At 40.0% G+C, this 21199-nt stretch overlaps 1 protein-coding gene across 1 annotated transcript in view; it reads left to right on the top strand.

Moving 5' to 3' along the window:
• TMEM45A (transmembrane protein 45A) overlaps positions 1 to 21199 on the top strand; it is a 75604-nt gene that overhangs the window by 35338 nt on the left and 19067 nt on the right. The gene's annotated exons all lie outside the window — the stretch shown is intronic.

Below are 21199 nucleotides of genomic sequence, written 5' to 3'. Positions count from 1 at the left end.
CAAGAGACTCTGATTTAATAGGTTCTGGGTTGGGGATCAGATACCATCCACATTTTTTATGGTTCTCCCAGGTGTTTTGCATAGGCATCCAGGCTGAGAATCACGGCTCTAGTAGACAGCTAAGCCTTGATCACTATCAGATGGCTCTTAGCATTCCTCACGTCTGCACAGCACAGCACACCACACCACACCTTTTCCACCCCCAGCTCCTGCCTTTCTGATTGTTTCTTCCTACACACTCCCGTTTTTGTGCACTCCCATGAGGAGGCTGCAACTTTGCCCTTCCCTTGGCACACTGGGGATAGCACTTCTGGAACCCATCACAACCAGGCAGGGCAGGGGAGCCTGAGCTCAGCATGCCTCCCAGCCCCACCCTTCACACTGAGACACACAGAAATCCCTTTGGGTTCCTGCCTGAGGAAGAAGAAGACACCCCTGTGGACAGCTTTGAGGCATTTGAAGGAGAAACAAACCTATGACATGAGGCAGTGCCTACTGTGTGGCAAGAACTTTACTTGTATTATATCTGCTTATCCTCAGCTTTATAAGGTAGTTTTATTGATATTGTCATTCTCATTTTATAGAAGGAATTGAGGCAAAGTTAAATAAGATGGCCCAGGTCAAGCTCACAGTGGTCTCTGTATTAGAGTAGTCTGATTCTAGAATGTGGGGTCTTAAAAAAATGATGCCTGGGTCCACTCAGACTGATTGTAGGAGAGTCTCTAGGGATTGGGCCCTATATACTGGTATTTTTTATGAGCTGTTCAAGCCAAATGTGAGACCTGGACGACACTTTGCTCTTCTGTCTCCCAGGCTGACTTGGAACCTGAGTCTATAGAGATTCCTTTTATTCCTGTTCTCTTCTTCCCCTCTTCTGTTGGCGATTTAAAAATTTTTTTGTTTTCATGCTTGTTAGAGATCCTCGGTCTGACTGTCATTCCTAAGAGGGTTGTGATAAGCTGAATAATGGCCTTCAGAGATGTCCATATTTTATTTTCTGGAAACAGAGAATGTGTTACCTGGCGCAGTCAAAAGGATTTCGCAGACATGATTAAAGTTCAGGATTTGGGGCTGGGGAGATTACCCTGGATTATTCGGGTAGGCCCATTGGTTCTCATAAGGAGGGAGGCAGGAGGATTGGACTCAGAAGAAGGAGATGTGGCAACAGGAGAAGGGGTCAGAGTCAGTGAGAGAGATTTGAAGATGCCATGCTGCTGGCTTTGAAGATGGAGGAAGAGGCCCGGAACCCAGGAACACAGGAGGCATCTAGAAGCTGGAAAAGGCAAGGAAAGGGATTCTCCCCTGCAGCCCCGAGAGGGAACGTGGCCCTGCCAGCACCTTGATTCTCCGTCTGTGAGACCCATTTCAGACTTCTGACCTCTAGAACTGTAAGATAATAAACTTGAGTTGTAATTAGTGGTAATTTGTTAGACCAGCAGTGGGAAATTAAACCAGGAGTATTTGGTGCTGTAGAAAGTGCACTGTCCTCCAGCACCCCAGAGAACTGGATTCCATTTCTGCACTCTACCATTCACTGGCTGTGAATAATTCTGGCAAGCCACCAAATGTCTTTAAGATAAGCTGTTTCTTCTGGGAATTAGAGCCAAGAAACCAGATGTCCTTGAGGGCAGGACTGGGCTGATGACCTCACACACCTCACAGATGCACTCCCTGCCATAGCCTTGATTCTTCTGCTCTGCTCAGCTCAGCTCTGCACTTCCCAATAGGAACCACCGTTCTCGACCCCTCGAACTGAGCCTGAGCTCTCTATCACATTGTCCTGGGTTATTTTATCACTGGCTGAAATTATTTTGTGTGTTAACTTGTCACAGGCACTTGCTAAAATCAGGAGGCACTATTTCCTTGGCTGGGCCTCTTTTTTTTTGAGATGGAGTCTCACTCTGTCACCCAGGCTGGAGTACAGTGGTGCAATCTCAGTTCACTACAACGTCCGCTTCCCGGGTTCAAAGGATTCTCCTGCCTCAGCCTTCCGAGTAGCTGGTATTACAGGTACCACGCCTGGCTAATTTTTGTATTTTTAGTAGAGACGGGGTTTCACCATGTTGGCCAGGCTGATTTTGAATGGCTGGGCCTATTTTTTTAAGAAATTAATTAAAAATTAACAATGAACTATAAATTTCCCAACACCAAGAGACTGAGAGACCAGAGTTATTCTGTTGGCTTTTCCCTTCTAATCCAATCAAAATTGTACAATGTTTTGATATCACCTCACTGGCTTCAGACTCTGCTTATGAGATTTATTTGTTTTTCACAAACTTCTCCCTGCCCTACTTCCAGTATTTGAGGGTGGACTTGGGGCATTATGTCTAATTGGCCAGCTCTTTCAAAAAGGGGAGATATTCTAGACCTTTGTATGACTGTACCTGGTGCAAATATAATTGGTAGTGATGACATCCAATCATAAGTCCTTGGCCTCATATATGCATATTTAACACTGAGTCTCTTTATCCTTAGTAGTAATATTAAACCACAAACTTGAATGCCTTTTGCGTGAAAGTTTTCTCATGGGAATTGTGCAAACTTCATTTTTTCCAAATGATGTTCTGTTTGTTCTATTAGTTGCTGTACCTAATCTTTTGAAAAAAGTGGACTTGATCTTGGTTGTACTTACTTTGATAAAACAGTTAACAGCTAAGTTTGTTACATTCTTTTTTCCTAAGAGAAAAGGGGAAAAAAAAGTCTTGACGTTAAGGGGATTTGATCAAGGGTCTCCCAGACCAATGTTTCTTAACTAGTGACACGAGTGTGAATTTGCCCCCCTGGGGACATTTATCAATATCCATAGATATTTTTGGTTGTCACATCTAGGGGGTAGGTACTGCCAGCATCTCGTAGGTAGAAGCCAAGGATGCTACTCAACATCCTACAATGCACAGAACCCCTCACCCTGCCCCTGCACCAAAGAAAGAAAGAATTACCTGATCTTAGATGTCAATAGTGCCATTGTTGAGAAATTCCATCCTGGATCAGTGTTTCTCAAACTTTAACGTGCATATGAGTCACTTGGGGATCTGGTTAAAAAAGATTCTGATTTGGTGGGTCTAGGTGGCCCATGAGAGTCTGTATTTTCAACCAGCTCCCACTTGGTGCAGCCACTGCTGGTGTGAGCGCCACACTTTTAGTTTAAATGTCCTAGAATTCTTGTTTCTTATCTGTCTTCTTACACTAAAAGATAAGTTCCATGAGAGCAAAGACCTTGTCTATGTCCTGTCCCCAATGGCTAGAACTGTAACTGGCATATCATAGTTGTTTAATAAATATTTGTTGAAAGCATGAGTGGATCCACGGAGGAATTAAGAAATGAATAAATAAGCAGACAGGCAGGAGCACTGCGTATTCCCACACATACCTCTGAAGAACCTTAGAGGCACTTATTCTAAAAAAAAAAAACTGAATTTCCTCTCAACAAAGCCAGAAATTTGCCAAAAGCTTTGCCCAGGGCATGACAGTCTTCCTCAGGTTAAAAATGGTCTCCTTTCTCTGATGTCTCACACTGTCCCTTCCGATGCAGGTCCACTGGATAGATGGTTGGGCTGATAATAGTGGGAAAAACCCGAGGCCCAAACCCTGGCCCCACACCCCAGCCTGTCGCAAGGTGAAAGGCCTAGATTCCATCATATTTGTTGGTATTTTGGCAGTAGGGGGAAGGAGGAAGTAGGGGTTTTTTCTGAGACGGAGTTTTGCTGTTGTCGCCCAGGCCGGAGTGCAATGGCACGATCTTGGCTCACTACAACTTCCGCCTCCCAGGTTCAAGTGATTCTTTTGCCTCAGCCTCCTGAATAGCTGGGATTACGGGCACCCCACAACCACTCCTGGCTGATTTTTGTATTTTTAGTAGAGACTGGGTTTCACCATGTTGGCTAGGTTGGTCTCAAACTCCTGACCTCCGGTGATCCATCCACCTTGGCCTCCCAAAGTGCTGGGAGTACAGGCATGAGCCATCACGCCTGGCCAGAATAGGTTTTTAAAGGAAAATCAGGTTAGATTGAATTTCATGGTGTAACCTCTCTGGGAAAGATGTCTTCTAGTGGGCAACAGGGAGTTCAGGGGTGGGGAGAACCGGATGCTGGTATAGTTTGTACACCTGTGAGCTTTGGGAACTCAGAGATCTATTAGCCTCAGTTGGCAAATCATTTCCTTGTTTTTGCTCTGTGGGCCTCCATTGATTGCCCTTGTCTTCCACCTTCTGCACACAAGGAAATCCAAACAAAGCCATTTTGGAATCCTATCTAGGAGTGGCTTTCCTTCCCAAGGTGGTCCCTGTGCTCTTGTAGAGAATTTGCTCAGAACCCAAAATACTCTCTAGTGTCCTCCTGAGAATTGGTTGTGTTGGGCAGAAGACAGAAAGGAGAGAGAAGAGCAGGATGACAGGAAGAGGAGTAAAGAAGAGGCAAAGAAGGCGAGGCCATGAGAACAGAGCCACAGGGCATTCTCTGTAGATTGGCCCAGGAGATAGCCAAAGATTCACCCAGGTGTCATTGTCACAGAGCTCTTGACAATAGCAACTCTCTCCTTTAGAAGCTGTGATGCAAATGAATGTGTCAGCCCTGCTGATTCAGGTGTGGTCACTGCATTTTGACTGTACATTGTTTTGTAAACTTGTCAGGCCCACTGGGTGCCTGTGACTGCCCTGAACCAAAGAGAAACGGCTTTCTCTTCTGGGTTGGGAGCCAGTAGAGTAATACTGGGTTTGGGGGTCCTGCCTTTGAAGCAGTTCATCAACACTGAAGAATGTTCTGCATCTTTCCTGGGACCTATAAGGGATTCAGGTTTGCTGTAAGGAAAGGTCAACAGAGAGTGAGATTTGTTTGTCATCAGAATGGGTTATTAAAGCACTTGGAGGAATTTACCTTTCTGGATGTCTTTAAATAGAAACTAGATTCTTGTATTATGGGATGGTTTAAGGGCTCTCGGAGGCAGAGAGATGTATATCCCTATCATATCCCATCTTTGCTCAAAAATATTCTATTGCTTCTTATTGTTCATAGGATAAAGTTTAAATTTCTGAAACTGGCATTCAGGGTCTTCTATTATTTGGCTCTAAACTTTTCCTAGGTCTTTCTTTTTTAAAAGATAAGTTAAACACAAAACAAAACAAACAGAAAGCAGCAAACTAGGAATAGAGAACTTTCTCAACTTGATACAGACTATCTACACAAAACCTGCAGCCAACATCCTACTTTAGTGGTGAGAAACTAGGCGTTTTCCCCTTAAGACTGGGAACAACACAAAGTGTCCATGTCATCACTCCTGTGCCACATCCTACTGGATGTCTTAGCTAATGCAGTAATATGCTGAAAGGGCATAAAAAGTATACAGACTGGGAAGGAAGAAAGAAAACTCTCTTTGTTCGCAGATGGCATAATTGTCCATGTAGAAAAGCCCAAAGAATCAACAATAGCAGCAAAACCCTTCCTGGAACTAAGTGATTTTTAGCAAGGTTTTAGGTGACAAGATTAATATATAAAAGTTAACAAAAATAAATGAAATTAAAAAATATAAAAGTTAAATGCTTTCCTATATGCCGACAATGAACAACTGGAATTCAAAATTAAAAATACAACATCATTTACATTAGCACCAAAAAGGAAAAGATTTAGATATAAATTTAACAAAATATATATAAGATCTATATGAGGAAAACCATCAAACTCTTATGCAAAAAATCAAAGATCTAAATAAATGGAGAAATATTCTATTCTGTTTATGAACAGGAAGGCTCAATATTGTTAAGATGTCATTTCTTCCCAACTTGATCTATAGATTCAATGCAACCCCAATCAAAATCCCAGCAAGTTACTTTGTGGATATTAAACCGATTCCAAAGTTTATATGGACAGACAAAGGACCCAGAATAGGCCAACACGATATTGAAAGAGAAGAACAGAATCGTAGTACTGATACTACTTGACTTCAAAACTTATTTTAAAGCTGCAGTGATCAAGAAAGCATGGTGTTGGTGAAAGAACAGACAAATAGGTGAATAGAACAGAATAGATAGCCCAGAAATTTACCCACATAATATAGTCAGCTGATCTTTGACAAAGGGGCAAAGGCAATTCAGTAGTGAAAAAATAGTCTTTTTAACAGATGGAGCTGGAACAACTGTATACCCACTGTCTTAGGGTTCTCCAGAGAAACAGAACCCAATAGGATATGTATATGTATATGTATATGTATATGTATATGTATATGTATATGTATATGTGGGGATCCATTATGGGAATGGACTCACACAATTATGGAGGCCTAAGTCTGAAGGCCTGATAACTGGGAAGCCCGCTAGTATAAGCCTCAGTGTCCAAAGCCCTAAGGACCAGGAGCTCCTATGTCCAAGGGCAGGAGAAGATGGATGCCTCAGCTCAAGAAGAGACAGTGAGTTCACCCTTATTCTACCTTTTTGTTCTATTCACGCCCTCCATGGATTGAATGATGCCCACCCAGGCAATCTTCTTTACTTAGTCCACCAATTCAAATGCCAATCTCTTCTGGAAATGCCCTCTCAGACACACTCAGAAATAATGTTTTACCTGCTGTCTGTGCATTTCTTAGCCCAGTCAAATTGACACATAAAATTAACCACCAAATCTACATGCAAAAAAATGAATCCAGACATAGACCTTACCTATTTCATAAACATTAACTCAAAATGGATTATATACCTAAATGTAAAATGCAAAAGTGTAAAACTTCTAGAAGGTAACAGAGGAAAATCTAGTTGCTCTTGGGTGTGGAAAAGGGTTGTAAAATAATATATCAAGAGGACAATCCATGAAAGAAAAAAACATAAAAGTTAGATTTCATTAAAATTTCAAACTTCTGTTTTTTCATTCTCTTAATGGTGTCTTTCACCATTTTGAGTTAATTTTTATGAAAAAAGAAAGGTCTATGTCTAGATTCATTGTTTGAATATTAATGGTGAAAGACACCATTAAGAGAATGAAAAGACAAACCACAGACTGGGGAAAATATTTGCAAAACATAAATCTGATAAAAGATACTTATCTAAACAATATAAATGGCTCTTGAAACCCAACGACACGAAAACAACTCAATTAAAAAGTGATCTGAACAGACTTCTTATCAAAGAAGGCATACAGATAGCAAATGAGCATATTAAAAGATGCCCATCATCATATGTCATCAGGGAATTGCAAATTAAAACAACAGTGAGATACTACTATACACCTACCAGGAATGCTAAAATCCAAAATACTGATACCACAAAATGTTGATGAGAATGTGGAAAAACAAGAACTCTCATTCATTGCTAGTGGGAATGCAACATGGTACAGCTAGTTTGGAAGACAGTTTGGCAGTCTTACAAAGATAAACATATCACCATACAATTCAGAATTGTGCTCCTAGTATTTACTCAAATGAATTGATAACTAATGTCCATACAAAAACCTGCACATAAATATGAATTGCAGCTTTATTCACAATTGTCAATGATGCACAAAGATGTCCTTCCATATGTCTTTTTGGAGAACAATTTATTTTCTTTTGGATGTATACCCAGTAATGGAATTGCTGGGTCAAATTGTAGTTCTGAGTTCTTTGGGAAATCTCCATATGCTTTCCACAAGAACTGAACTAATTTACATTCCCACCAACACTGTACAAGTGTTCCTTTTTCTACAAAGCCTTGCCAGCATCTGTTGTTTATTTGACTTTTTAATAATAGCCCCTCTGACTGGTGTGAGATGGTATCTCATTATGATTTTGATTTGGATATCTCTGATGATTAGTGATGTGGAACATTTTTTCGTATGTCTGTTGGCCACTTGTATGTCTTCTTTTGAGAAGTGTCTGTTCATGTCTTTTGCTCACTTTTTAATAGGGTTATTTGTTTTTTGCTCATTCGATTGTTCAAGTTCCTTGTAGATTCTGGGTATTAGACCTTTGTTGACTGAATAGTTTGTGAAAATTTGCTCCCATTCTGTAGATTGCCTGTTTACTCTTACTTACATTCTGCAGTTTACTCTGTTGATAGTTCATTTTGCTCTGCAGAAGATCTTTAGTTTAATTAGGTCTCACTTGTTGATTTTTGTTTTTGTTGCAGTTGTTTTTGGGGACTTAGTCAAAAATCCTTTATGAAGGCCAATGTCTAGAATGGTGCTTCATAGGTTTTCTTCTAGGATTCTTATAGTTTAAGGTCTTACATTTACAACTTTAATCCATCTTGAGTTCATTGTTTTCTTTTTCTTTTCTTTTCTTTCTTTTTTTTTTTTTTTTTTTTTTTTGAGACAGGGTCTCACTCCTGTCACCCAGGCTGGAGTTTGATGGCATGATCATGGCTCACTGCAGCCTCACCTTCCTGGGATCATATGATCCTCCCACTTCAGCTTCCTGGGCAGCTGGGACTACAGGAATGTGCCACCATGCCGAGCTAACTTTTCATATTTTTAGTAGAGACAGGGTTTCGCCATGTTGCCCAGGCTGGTCTTGAACTCCTGGGCTTGAGCAATCTGCCCACCTAGGCCTCCCAAAGTGGAGTTAATTTTTGTATATAGTGAAAGGTAGGGGTCGAGGTTCATTCTTCTGCATATGGCTAGCCAGCTATCCCAGCACCTTTGTTGAACTGAGAGTCCTTTCCCCTTAGCTTATTTTTGTTGACTTTGTCAAAGATTAGATGACTGTACATGCATGGTTTTATTTCTATGTTCTCTAGTTTGTTCCATTGGTCTATGTGTCTGTTTTTATACTAGCACATGCTGTTTTGGTTACTGTAGCCTTATAGTAAAGTTTGAAGTTGGTCAGATAATGTGATGCCTCTGGCTTTGTTCTTTTTGCTTAGGATTGCTTTGGCTATTTGAGCTCTTTTTTGATTCCATATGAATTTCAGAATATTATTTTCTAATTCTGTAAAAAATGACCTTGGTAGCTTGATAGGAATAGCATTGAATCTGTAGATTGCTTTGGGCAGTATGGCCATTTTACTGATATTGATTCTTCCAATCTATGAACATGGAATGTTTTTCCGTTTGTTTATGTCATCTATGATTTCATAGACATATGAATACTAGAAGAATAGTAGGAGAAAACCTAGGAAACACCATTCTGGATGTTGGCTTTGGGAAAGGATTTATGACTAAGTCCCCAAAAGAAATTGCAACAAAAACAAAAGTCAATAAGTGGAACCTAATTAAACTAAAGATCTTCTGCAGAGCAAAATAAACTATCAATAGAGTAAACAGGCAACCCACAGAATGGGAGCAAATTTTCACAAACTATTCAGTCAACAAACATCTCCAAAAAGACACATGCACTCTCACGTTCATCACAGCACCATTCACAATAGCAAAAACATGGAACCAACCGAGGTGCTCACTGGATTGGATAAAGAATTTGTGGTACGTTTACATCATGGAATACTATGCAACCATAGAAAGGAATGAAAATCATGTTCTTTGCAGCAACATGGTTGCAGCTGGAGCCATTATCCTAGGTGAATTAACACAGGTACAATAAATCAAATACCACATGTTGTCACTTATAAGTGGGAGCTAAACATTGGTAATACATGGGCACACAGATGACAATAATAGGCTCTGGGGACTACTAGAGGAGGAAGGGAGGGAGGGGACAAGGGTTGAAAAACTTACTGTTGGGTACTATGCTTAGTACATGGGTGATGGAATCATTCATACCCCAAACCTCAGCATGATGCAATATACCCAGGAAACAAAGCTCCACATGTATCCACTGAATCATATATCCACTAAAATAAAAATGGAAAAATAAAAACAGTACATAAATTGCATCAAAGTTTACCACTGTTTTGCAATTTGCATTTCTCACTCAACCTAATGCTTTCAAAATTCATTCCTGTTTATAAGCATAGATATACTTCTTTTATTCAAAAATCTTTTACTGGTAGTATTATATTCTGTTGTATATATATTACGTCATATTATTTATTCATTTCTCTATTGATGGATGTTCAGATTATTTCCAATTTTACGTTACTACAACCAGTTGTAGTAATGAACTTTTTTTGACATATACAAGAGAGCATGTATAGGAATTTTGGGAGAGTACACACTACACATCAAATTGCTGGATTGTGTCATATGTGCATTTTCAACTATCCTAGCTACTGCCAAATTCTTGGCAAAGTGTAATAGTAGTGCCAGTTTGTACTTTCCGTAGTGTATGAGTGTTCTTGTTTCCTCATGCCCTCACCAACACTTGATATAATAGATTTTTAAAATTTTGCAATAAAATAGATGAAAAATACCTGTTTGTAATTTGGTTTTCTTTGCTTTTTAGTGAATCAAGGATCTTTTCATATGATTATTGGACAATTAGGGTTTTGCCTTGTGTTGAATTGTCTATTCTTATTTTTTACCCATGGGGGAGCAGTTTTTCTTTTTCAAATTGATTCCTAATTTAAAAATTACATTCCCTAGTACTCATCTTTTGTCATTTACATTTATTTCAAATATTTTTTCTGTCTGTCATGTATTTTAAAACTTTATTTATGGTACCATTGTGGGAGAGGCATAGGGCCAAGGATGGGTATAAATCCCGGTCCTGTTACTTATCACCAGTACAACCTTGGGTACTTTAGTTAATCTCTAACTGCATCTCAGTTTCTTCATCTGTAAAATGGGGGTGATAGTGTTACCTATTTCAGAGGTTTGTTTTGAAGATTAAAGGAGTTAAGATGAAGAGCACTTACATAAATGAAAAGTGGTACACAGAAAGCAGTCAATAACTGTTAGCTAATATTTGGACATATAGAAGTTTTAAGTGGTTTTTTTTTTGCTATTATACAAGGTAGATTTATTTTTTTTGCTTTTGTACATGATAGAAGTTTGATTCCATCTCACATAAAATAAGATATGCAGGGATGGAGTGGTGGATCCACAATCTTCAGGAATAAGCCTCTTTTAGGTGCACTGCTCCTACCCCTAGATGTGAGCCTTATCTGCATAATCTGAGATAATTGCCAAAGCATTAACCATCATAACCATGTTCCAGCCTTCAAGAGAAGGAAGGGCAGAAGTGATATTTCTTCCCTTCTTTTCAATCAGCTTTATTGAAGTGTAATTTACATGCAATAAAGTTCACATCTTTTAAGAGTATAATTTGATGAGTTTGGGCAAATGTGTACAGTTGTCTAATTGTTGTCATTATCAATATATAGAATATTTCCATCACCTTGAAAAGTTCCCTAATGCCCTTTGCAGTCAATTCTATTCCCTTTACCCGGAGGCAACCACTGATCTGCTTTCTATCACTACAGTTTTCTCTATATTAGAATTTCATATAAATGGAACTACGCAGTAAGTACCCTTTAGTGTCTGTTTTGTTTCATGTAACATAATGCTTTTAAGATTAATTCAGGTTTTTGCATGTATCAACAATTTGTCCCTTTTTATTGTGGAGATGTATCATAGTTTGTTCATCGATTCACATGTCAATGGGTTATTTCCAGGTTTGGGTTATTATAAATAAAGCTACTATGAGGATCCATGTACAGGTCTTTGTGTGGACATCGTTTTCATTTCCCTTGGGTAAATACCTAGTGAGGATTGCTGGGTCGAATGGTAAGTGTATGTTTAATGTTATAAAAAGTGACAAGCTGCTTTCCCATGGGGCTGTTCTGTTTGTGTTTCTACCTGCAGTGTATAAGAGTTCTAGCTGGTCCACATCCATACCAGCACTTGGAATTGTCAGTCTTTTAAAATTTAGCCATTCTAGTGAGTGTGCATTGGTTTTTATTATTTTAATTAGGATATCCCAAATGACTAATGATCTCGAACATCTTTTCATGTTTGCCATTTGTATACAGAAGTTTTAAGTTTTGATGTGGTCAACTTTTTCAGTCTTTTTCTTCATTATTTTGCTTTTTGTACCTTGTTAAAATTTTTTTTCTTATCCCAAGGTCATAAGGATGTCTTCAAATATTTTCTTCTAAAAAGTTTTAAAGTTGGAATTTCATAACTAGCTCTTTAACACACTTAGAATTTATTTTTGAATCTGATGTGAGTAGGGAATCTAGTTTAATTTTTATCCATGAATAGAAACTCAGTTCTAAAAACATTAATAATTTTTCCATGGATTGGTAATTTATATTGTCATTTCTATCACTCACCAGCTTCTCATATGTGTATAGTTTCTAGCTGTATTTTTCATTATCTCCTACCCCAGTGACTACAATGTCTCCTCTACGTTCCTTCCAATGTGAGTTTATTTATGCTCTTCCTTATGTCTAGGGTGGCTCCTTTTAGTTCCACCTTTCAAAATCCACTCATTGCTCAAGGTCTAGCTCAGATGACCTTTAAAGTTCTTCCCAAATCCAGTCATATGCCTCTCTCCCTCTCTTGAATTAAAGGAAGGGGCTCAGCACACATATAGCATTTTATTCCTTTACTATAAATCTTAGCCCATCTTTTTGGAATCACAGTCACTTCTGTGTCTGTCTTCTTTGTCCTGCCAGACTGTAAGCCCTTTCGTGTTTTTGTGGTAACTGCCAGACTGTAAGTCCTTTTGTGTTTTTGTGGTAGGCAGAACAGTGTTCCTACCTGCCTATGTCCTAATTCCTGGAACTTGTGAATATATTACCTTACTTGGCAAAAGGGACTTTGCATATGTGATTAAATTAATGACATACAGTGAAGAGATTATCCTGGATTATTCTGGTAGACTCAGTCTAATCACATGAGTTCTCAAAATTAGAACCTTTACCAGATAAATTCAGAGTCAGAGGAATCCATGGTTAGGAAGTGGTCAGAGATGGAACATTACTGGTTTTGAAAATGGAGGGAGGGGGGCTATGAGCCAAGGAATGGAGGTGGCTTCTAGGAGCTGGAGAAGGGAAAGACATGTATTCTCCCTTACAGCCTCTTCAATGGGACATAGGAGCAGCCTTGGTGGCACCTTGGTTTTAGTGACAGGCATGTAGGGGCAGCTTTGCTGACACCTTGATAGCCCAGTGAGATCTGTGTTGAATATCTGACCCATAGAATGGTAATATAATAAATGTGTGTTGTTTCAATGTACTAATTTTGTAGTAGTTTGTTACAGCAGCAATAGAAAACTGATGTATTTGCTCACCATAGAGTCCCCTGTAACTTGAAGCAGATCCTTAGATACAAAGTGATAAATCATGGTTCACTGAGTTGAATTGTGAAGCAACATGTACTTTGGAACCATAGAATGACAACTTTACGTTCTTACTACATCACCAATGATCAGTGTGATGCTTATTACTAGCATCTAGACCTTTGTCAATCCATGACAAATGAATGACAAAGCCCAGCTTTCCTTATTGTTAGCAGTCCTGTGCCCTCTGACTTTGACTACAGTGGTGGTAAGTAAATACTGTTGGCTCTGTGCAAAGCTTTACCTCCTTAACATGTGCTGGCAGCTCAGTGGTAGAAAGGAACAGAAGGAGATGCCTTTTTCCCTATGGTATTTAACCTACTCAGAGGTACTTGACTGAGACCCTTTGATGGGGCCATTGAAAAGTCTTTTCTAGTCTTTGTTCTTAGGTAAGGGATTTGGAGTCAGACATACAAGGACTTCGAAATCCTGGCTCTGGTCTTCGTTAACTCTGTGACATAGAGTAGGTCACTAAATACCTTGGAACTTTGGTTTTCTTATATCTATGGTAGAGATAATAATACAGTTGACCCTTGAACAATGCAGGGGTTAGGGGTCTGGCCACCCCTTGCAGTAAAAAATCCGAGTATAGATTTTTACTTCCCCCAAACTTGACTGGAAGCCTTTTATAAACAGCCAATTAACACATTTCATATGTTATGAAATGTAGCTTCATTATATACTGTATTTTTTTCTTTTTTTTGAGACAGAGTCTTGCTCTGTTGCCCAAGCTGGAGTGCAGTGGCATGATCTTGGCTCACTGCAACCTCTGCCTTCCAGGTTCAATCAATTTTCCTGCCTCAGCCTCCTGAGTAACTGGGAATACAGGTGTGTGTCATCATGCTGGGCTAATTTTTGTATTTTTAGTAGAGATGGGGTTTCACCATGTTGGTCAGGCTGGTCTCAAACTCCTGACCTCATGATCTGCCTGCCTCAGCCTCCCAAAGTGCTGGGATTACAGGTGTGAGCCACCACGCCTGGCCTATGTGCTGTATTCTTACCATAAAGTAAGCTAGAGAAAAAGAAAATGTTATGAAGACAATCATAAGGAAGATAAAATATATTTACTCTTCATTAAGTGGAAGTGGATCATCATAAAGGTCTTCATCCTTGTCATCTTTATGTTGAATAGGCTGAGGAGGAGGAGGAAAAGGAGGGGTTGATCTTTCTTGCTGTCTCGGGGGTGGCAGAGGCAGAAGAAAACCCATGTATAAGTGAACCAACCCAGTTCGAGCCCCTATTGTTCATGGGTCAACTGTATTTCCTTGAGTTGTTTTAATGACAAAATAAACAGATGTGTGTATGTAAAGTTATTAGTCTACAATAGGCGTTCAATGAATGCCTTCCTTCCCATCACAGGTGCGTCACTACTGACAAACAATCCAGACTTCTATTTACTTTGAAGAGTTGGTTACAAGCAGGTGATGCCATATGACATTTGTTCTTAATTTTTGTTTTTATGTTTTATTTTTAAAGACATAAGTTTTTGGATTGCCTCATCCTTTCTTATATTTTCAAGTTTAGGGTTCATGTCATTTTAGATGTTTGGTTAAGAATAGCTGATGTGCCGTGGATGGTTTTAGTTATTTAAACATTGAGAGGGGTTGGTAGTGGAACAATAGGCAGAGGTACAGAAGAGATCAAAATAAGATAAAATAAATAAGGTAATAGCACTCTAGAGTGGTTATTTTCTTCTGACAGAGCTTTATTATCATTCTGGCTTTGGGAGCAGCTGCTGAGACACTCATCTCTGGTCACATGCTAAGCCTAATATGAATGAGCACGTCCGAGCTTATGACACTGACAAGAGACACATGGCCTCTGGGGTACAGAGATGGGGAAGTTGGATTTAAATCTCAGTATCTTGATGCTACTCTGTTTGTCTCCACATGCTCATTCAAATAGCATTCCTGTGTCTTGGCACTATCATCTGCAAAAAGAAGAGACACTCATCCTCTTATTTGGAAGGCTGGGCTTGCTGGGCTGAGAGTGAATGAGAAGCTCTCTTGCAGACCAGAGCTCTCACTTCTTTCTTGATTTCACCTAACTGCTCTCCACTGTTGAGAAGCTTCCTTTCCACTGTTCCCTGGTCACTGTGGGCTCCTCATCTACCACACTACTTTAGAACGATCTCCTCCATCGAGCACCTTCTTAGACAAAGTCCTCTCCCCCTCTTACACATGCCAGTCATCTTAACACCTCCATAGAACTTGTAATTAGTTTGTTCCTTAGGGACATATTTTAGCATTTCTGTTTTTTGTGGTTTCTTCAGTCTATCATAAGCTTTCTGTTGTGAGCAGGTGCTGTGTCTATTCTGCAGAGGGTGCCTCAAGTGCCTGAAGTGTCCCTGTACAATGCAAGTGATGATTAGAAGAGCATCCCAAATGCTTTGCACTGCATTGTTGACCTACAGCAGTTTTCTTTCATCATTTTTCTTATTCCTATAACTTCGGTTTTGGCCATGACTTCAACCCTGTGGCAATCTCTTTCTTGAGGCACTGCGTGTTAGAAAATGGGTTATCTTTGGCCGGGCATGGTGGCTCATGCCTGTAATCCCAGCACTTTGGGAGGCCAAGGTGGGCGGATCACCTGAGGTCAGGAGTTCGAGATCAGCCTGGCCAACATGGTAAAACCTCATCTCTACTAAAAATACAAAAATTAGCCAGTATGGTGGCATGCGCCTGTAATCCCAGCTACTCAGGAGGCTGAGGCAGGAGAATCACTTCAACCCGGGAGGTGGAGGTTGCAGTGAGCTGAGATTGCCTCACTGCACTCCAGCCTGGGCAACAGAGTGAGATCCTGTCTCAAAAAAAAAAAAAAAAAAAAAACCAAAACCAAAAACCAAAAACAAACAAAAACAGTCAAAAGGAAAATGGATTATCTTCTTATGCCTTACAGAACACGATCTATTATGTCATTGCTGCTCTAACCATTCCCTTTGTCTTCTGTCTGTCTCCATGGCCTGCAAGAGTGGCAATATCCTTCACTGGCCTTGGTTTTCAGAGCAGGTGGAACATGACTGAGGCTAGCGCCCTGGTGGGCGGGATGGCAAGGTGAGTCACATCCAGAACTGCCCTCTGGCACAATGTTTGGACAGGGAGGCAGGAGGTTCCAAAGAGTGTGTTCTCTGGGTTTAAATGCATTGTAACCTAGTCTGAAGGTTTATCTGCTCATGCTAGAAAGATAGGAGCACATTGGTTTAATCTCAAAGGAGGAAGAGTAGGCAGTTTTAGATTTAGGGCCACTCAGCATCTGCTTTTCCCTCTTGAGTCTGGAGCCATTATAAATCCTTAAGAGAAGAGAATTGAGTTGGACTTGACATTGAGGAAAGTGTGAAGGTAAGGATACTTTAAGAAGACTCATTCAAAATAAATGAAATTTGGAGGAGAAAGTGCTGGTACAGAATAATGATGGAGAATGAAATTTTAAAGCTACATATTTTTGTATCCACACATTATGTGGATACAATTTGAGTATTAAGACAAATAGAGCAAAGCTGTTCAGATTTGTTTAGTGTATTGGAATTTACAAATGTATTTCAAAGTATGAGTCACTAATGAAGACTCAGGAATACTTCATTTTGGTGGTGGTGCAAGATGAAATTTTAAGTTTTTTCTCATAATGGTATTCATTTTATATTGAATTTAGCTATTTGATTAGAATTCCACCAAGCAAACCATTGCATCTCTTTTTCTGGGTTATTTTGAGTTGTTTTCCTTTTCTGTGTATAGGCCTGGTCTGTGGTTTGTGTGGCTGTTAACACCTGGGAATTAACACCTAGCACCTGAGTTAGATCTTGGGCTCTGCCCAATATTATCTCTTAAGGGACGGAGTTTTAAAATGTTTCCCTTCTGCCTTCTGCGTGGTGAGTGAGTCTGTGTGTACGCCGGGGGGTGGTCAGCAAAAAGTAGGGTAATGGGGACAGCAGGAGGGGTTTCTTGTTTTCAGGCCAGAGGGTAATGCTTGGTATCATTAGAAGTGGAGGGCTTCTCTGGATGGGGGAGGAGGAAGAATTTTTAGGATGAATCACACTGGAAACCAATGACGAAATCTTGCAGTCTGTCTTTTAGGCCTGGGTGAACTGCTTTTTTTTTTTTTTGAGACGGAATCTCGCTCTGTCGCCCAGGCTGGAGTGCAGTGGTGGGATCTCGTCTCACTGCAAGCTCCGCCTCCCAGGTTCACGCCATTCTCCTGCCTCAGCCTCCCGAGTAGCTGGGACTACAGGCGCCCGCCACCACACCCAGAGACTTTTTTGTATTTTTAGTGGAGACGGGGTTTCACCGTGTCAGCCAGGATGGTCTTGATCTCCTGACCTCGTGATCCGCCTGCGTTGGCCTCCCAAAGTGCTGGGATTACAGGCGTGAGCCACTGCGCTCGGCCGAACTGCTTTTCTTAGCAGGTTGTAAGTGGTAGGATCAGGTAGGAGAGTCCGGAGGAAGGACCTTCATGTTTCCTGCCCTGGCATTTTCCCTGGGGTTTCTGCTGGCTGCTTGCATGTTCTCTTTTGTGGGCGAGGAAAGCCCCGTGCTCTCCTTCAAACGAGAATGTCTGCTTTTAAATCTGATCAAACTCTGTGCTACTTTACTTGGCTTTTACAAGGAATAAGTTGCACCTGAAGGCAACAGTAAAGCAGGGAACAAAAGAGACTTACAGATAATGGTTTCTAGGAGATGAGAGTGAAGTAATGTTTGAGGATATGGACAATGTTTTCTTTCACAATGAAAGTGAAATAAGATGAATGATGTTTTTATTGCCAGGAGTAACTGTATCTGTTGGGTTCCTTAGCCAGACAAATGTAACAACCCTTATACTTTGACTTCATTTTGTTTGGATCTTTAAACAGAAAGATTGGAACCATCAGATTGTTTCAGATTAAAAGGCTGAAGACACAGGAGTTGTATAACTGAAGTAGGAAGGAGGACTCCTTTCTTTCCCCACTTTGATCAGCTCATACTTTTCTTCGCAAACCCTCCACTATTCCCCATTGCCTCCTTATTACATCCTGATGGATGTGCTGAGATATACTGATCCTCTCAGCTTTGGGGGCAGCAGGAGCCTCTTAGCTTGTCATAAGAGTGGGTCAAGAGGGCTATTTGGCCTAGAGCTGTACCTTCAGGGAAGGCCTGGATTTTAAAATTTCATCATATCTATGACATAGGCAGTATGTTTACTTGTATGTTAAAAGTATTTATTAGGTAATTCTAAATATTTTAAAGCAACCAAAATTTTTGTGACTCTGTTTTGGCATTTTCTTTCTTTTTTAATATACTAGGAGCCTTAAAAAAAAAATGGAGAAGGCCCAGGCACCTAACCTCTGAGGTGCCCCCACAGTCAGTTGCACAGGCTTTCATAATATGATAATGGTCATAGGGGCTATTGAGGAGCACAGACCTTCAATAACTAATCATGCAAAGAAGTCACTAATGTGAGGACTGGGTGCCTTGAAAGGGTATAATAGGGACCCTCCCCTATTTGGGCCATCAGGAAGGATTTCTCCAAGCAGGTGAAATTGAAGAGTACCCTTCCCCTTCCCTTAGAGGGGATCAATGTTAGGTAGCAGAGGTGATAAATCTCAATTACCAATTGTTTTTTAAGGAAAGAGCCGAACTCTAGGATGATGTTCATATTTTGGGTTTAGGCAAAGGGATGAATTGGCAGTGTTGTTAACCAAACTAGGTAACCAGGGATTCTTTTAGGGTAACTAAAATTATTTTCTGGCGGTAGATGGGTTGATAAGATGATTAGTTCAGTTTTGGGGTATGTTGAGTGTGAGTGGCCTTTGAGACATCAGAGTAGAGATGTTTTGCAAATATATGATCTTGTGTTATAAGAAGAGCTTAGTAACTCCTTGTAAATTTAGAACCTCATGGTATGTAAGGCAGTGGGTAGCCAGTGGGGAATAGAAAGAAGAATGGATATATGGCCTCCGCTTTCAAGGAGTTTATTCTCTAATTGCAGTCAAGGAGTTCAATAACCACAGATTATCCCAGTAACCCTCTAAGACAACAGCAAAAGAAATGTCTTGGGCACTACACCAATGATTGCCAAATCAATTGTATCAATGTTTCTTGATTTTCTATATCCATCTTAGTACCTAAGTAAAATTGTTCATTTGGTTTTACTTTTGTTTTACTTTGGTAGTTAGAGGTAGGTTGAAGATAGCATGAGCTTATTTAACAGTACTGTGGGTTATTTGCTTTGGAGTAATTCACTTTAAATTTATGATGTAGGCACTGTTATTTGTCCCATTTTACAGAAGGGAAAACTGTGGCACTGAGGGGTTAAGTAACTTGCCCAAAGTTATGTAACTAACAAATTATAAAGTTGGTATTCGGACTTAGATAATCCAAATTCAAATCCCTTCCCCTAATTTTTAATCCAATTTTTTTAACTAAATATGTCCCCTATCATTTAAGTTATTTGAAAACCTTATTTTCAGTGGCTGTGTAATTTATTTGACATTCTCCTAGTGCTTGTATTTCCATTTATATTTTCAAGATAAATCCCTGAAAGTGGGCTTCCTGTACTAAGAAATATAAAATGTTTAACACTTCTTAAACCAAATACAACTCATTTTCAGAAAAGTTCAAAAAATTTGCAGTCTGTATATACTTTGCAATCCCATATAGAAGTTTTCTCAATCCCATATGATTGCCTAAACCAAAACAGAACTCAGCAACACTGTGATAAAGGTGGTGGTTAAGATAATAAATCAGAGACTTTTAGGGCAGGAAAGAACTCCAGGTTTCATCTAGGCCTGCCTCCTTCTTTTATTAATTAAGATCCAAGGCTTAGAAAGGTTAAGAAACATGACCCAAACACACCATTACAGGCATAGTTAGGACGAGGACCTTCACATAGCACTATGTGATATATTGAGCCTGAGACTCTTAGATGGTTTGGACGATTCAAGCGTGTCCTGAAATGACTGCCTGGGGTCGCCACTGAGATATAAGAGATTTTAGGGTTTGGGTCAGCTTCCGAGTTTCCCCCTGAGTTTCACAGTTGTATCAGAGGGATGGAAGTAACCCAAAGGGGTCTGTCCTGAACTGAGCAGCCCATTATCACCTAGAGATAAAATGAATCTGCTGGGCCAGGGGAAATCCTGAAATCTCCTTTCATGAGTTTCCTTGGACCTGGGCTAGTGTCAGATCCACAAGGGTGATTCTGGACTCTCTTTTCATTATTCTGTTGATGGTATGGTATGTTTCAACAAAGGGCTACTCATGTAATTAAAAACTCACATAATTCCTTTTTTTTTAAATAGCAGGGACCAAAAATGGAGGGTATTTCTGTTTATTAACCAGAAGTGACTCCACCATGTGGCAATAATGTAAACAAAGTTTGCAATTTGATTTGGCTTGATATCTGGCTAGGTGGGGCTAAGGTGTTTTAACAGTAAATCTCAAAGTTTCATTGCCTTAGCACAATAAGGAATTGTTTCTTACAAAATCTGAAGCAGGCTGGTTGATCACCTTCTGGGTTGCAGATATGCCACACCAAGGTTGCCCAGGCAGGAGAAGAGACAGGTAAAGGAGTCGTGTAGACTGCTAACTGACCCAGCTTGGAAAGTGACATGTGCTAGTTCAGCTTATAGTGTATTAGCCAGAACTAAAAACATGGGCCCAATCTAACTGGAGGGAGAGGCTGGGAAAGAGTGGGGAGCAGCACACAGATATTTGATGAACACTAATTGTTTCTTCCGTACACTTGATGCTTGATATTTTGAAATTATCAACCTAAAAGAATGTGTAGGCAATTTCACATCATTTCAAGTTTTAAACATAAAGATAAAACTTTCATATCACTTTCCTTCAGATAGGCTTGAAGGGCCACTGTATGGCGAAGTATATGCTGTGGATGTGAAGAAATCCTTTTGATTTCTGTGTTAAAAATAATGGAACTTTTGCTTAATATTTGTGAGATTTGGGCAAGTGGTCTAACCTCTCTAAATGAGTATCCCTAAAGAAAAAGGGGTAACAATGCTTCATTCATGGGTATGTTGCATAAATTAGGTTGAAGACTGAACATAAAACACTCGACATAGTGCAGAGTACATGGT

Source organism: Nomascus leucogenys, chromosome 21, assembly GCF_006542625.1.
Source record: "Nomascus leucogenys isolate Asia chromosome 21, Asia_NLE_v1, whole genome shotgun sequence".
In the NCBI taxonomy this organism is placed as follows: Eukaryota; Metazoa; Chordata; class Mammalia; order Primates; family Hylobatidae; genus Nomascus; species Nomascus leucogenys.
The sequence above is the reverse complement of the archived record's forward strand: the minus strand, read 5'-3'. Positions and strand labels throughout refer to the sequence as shown.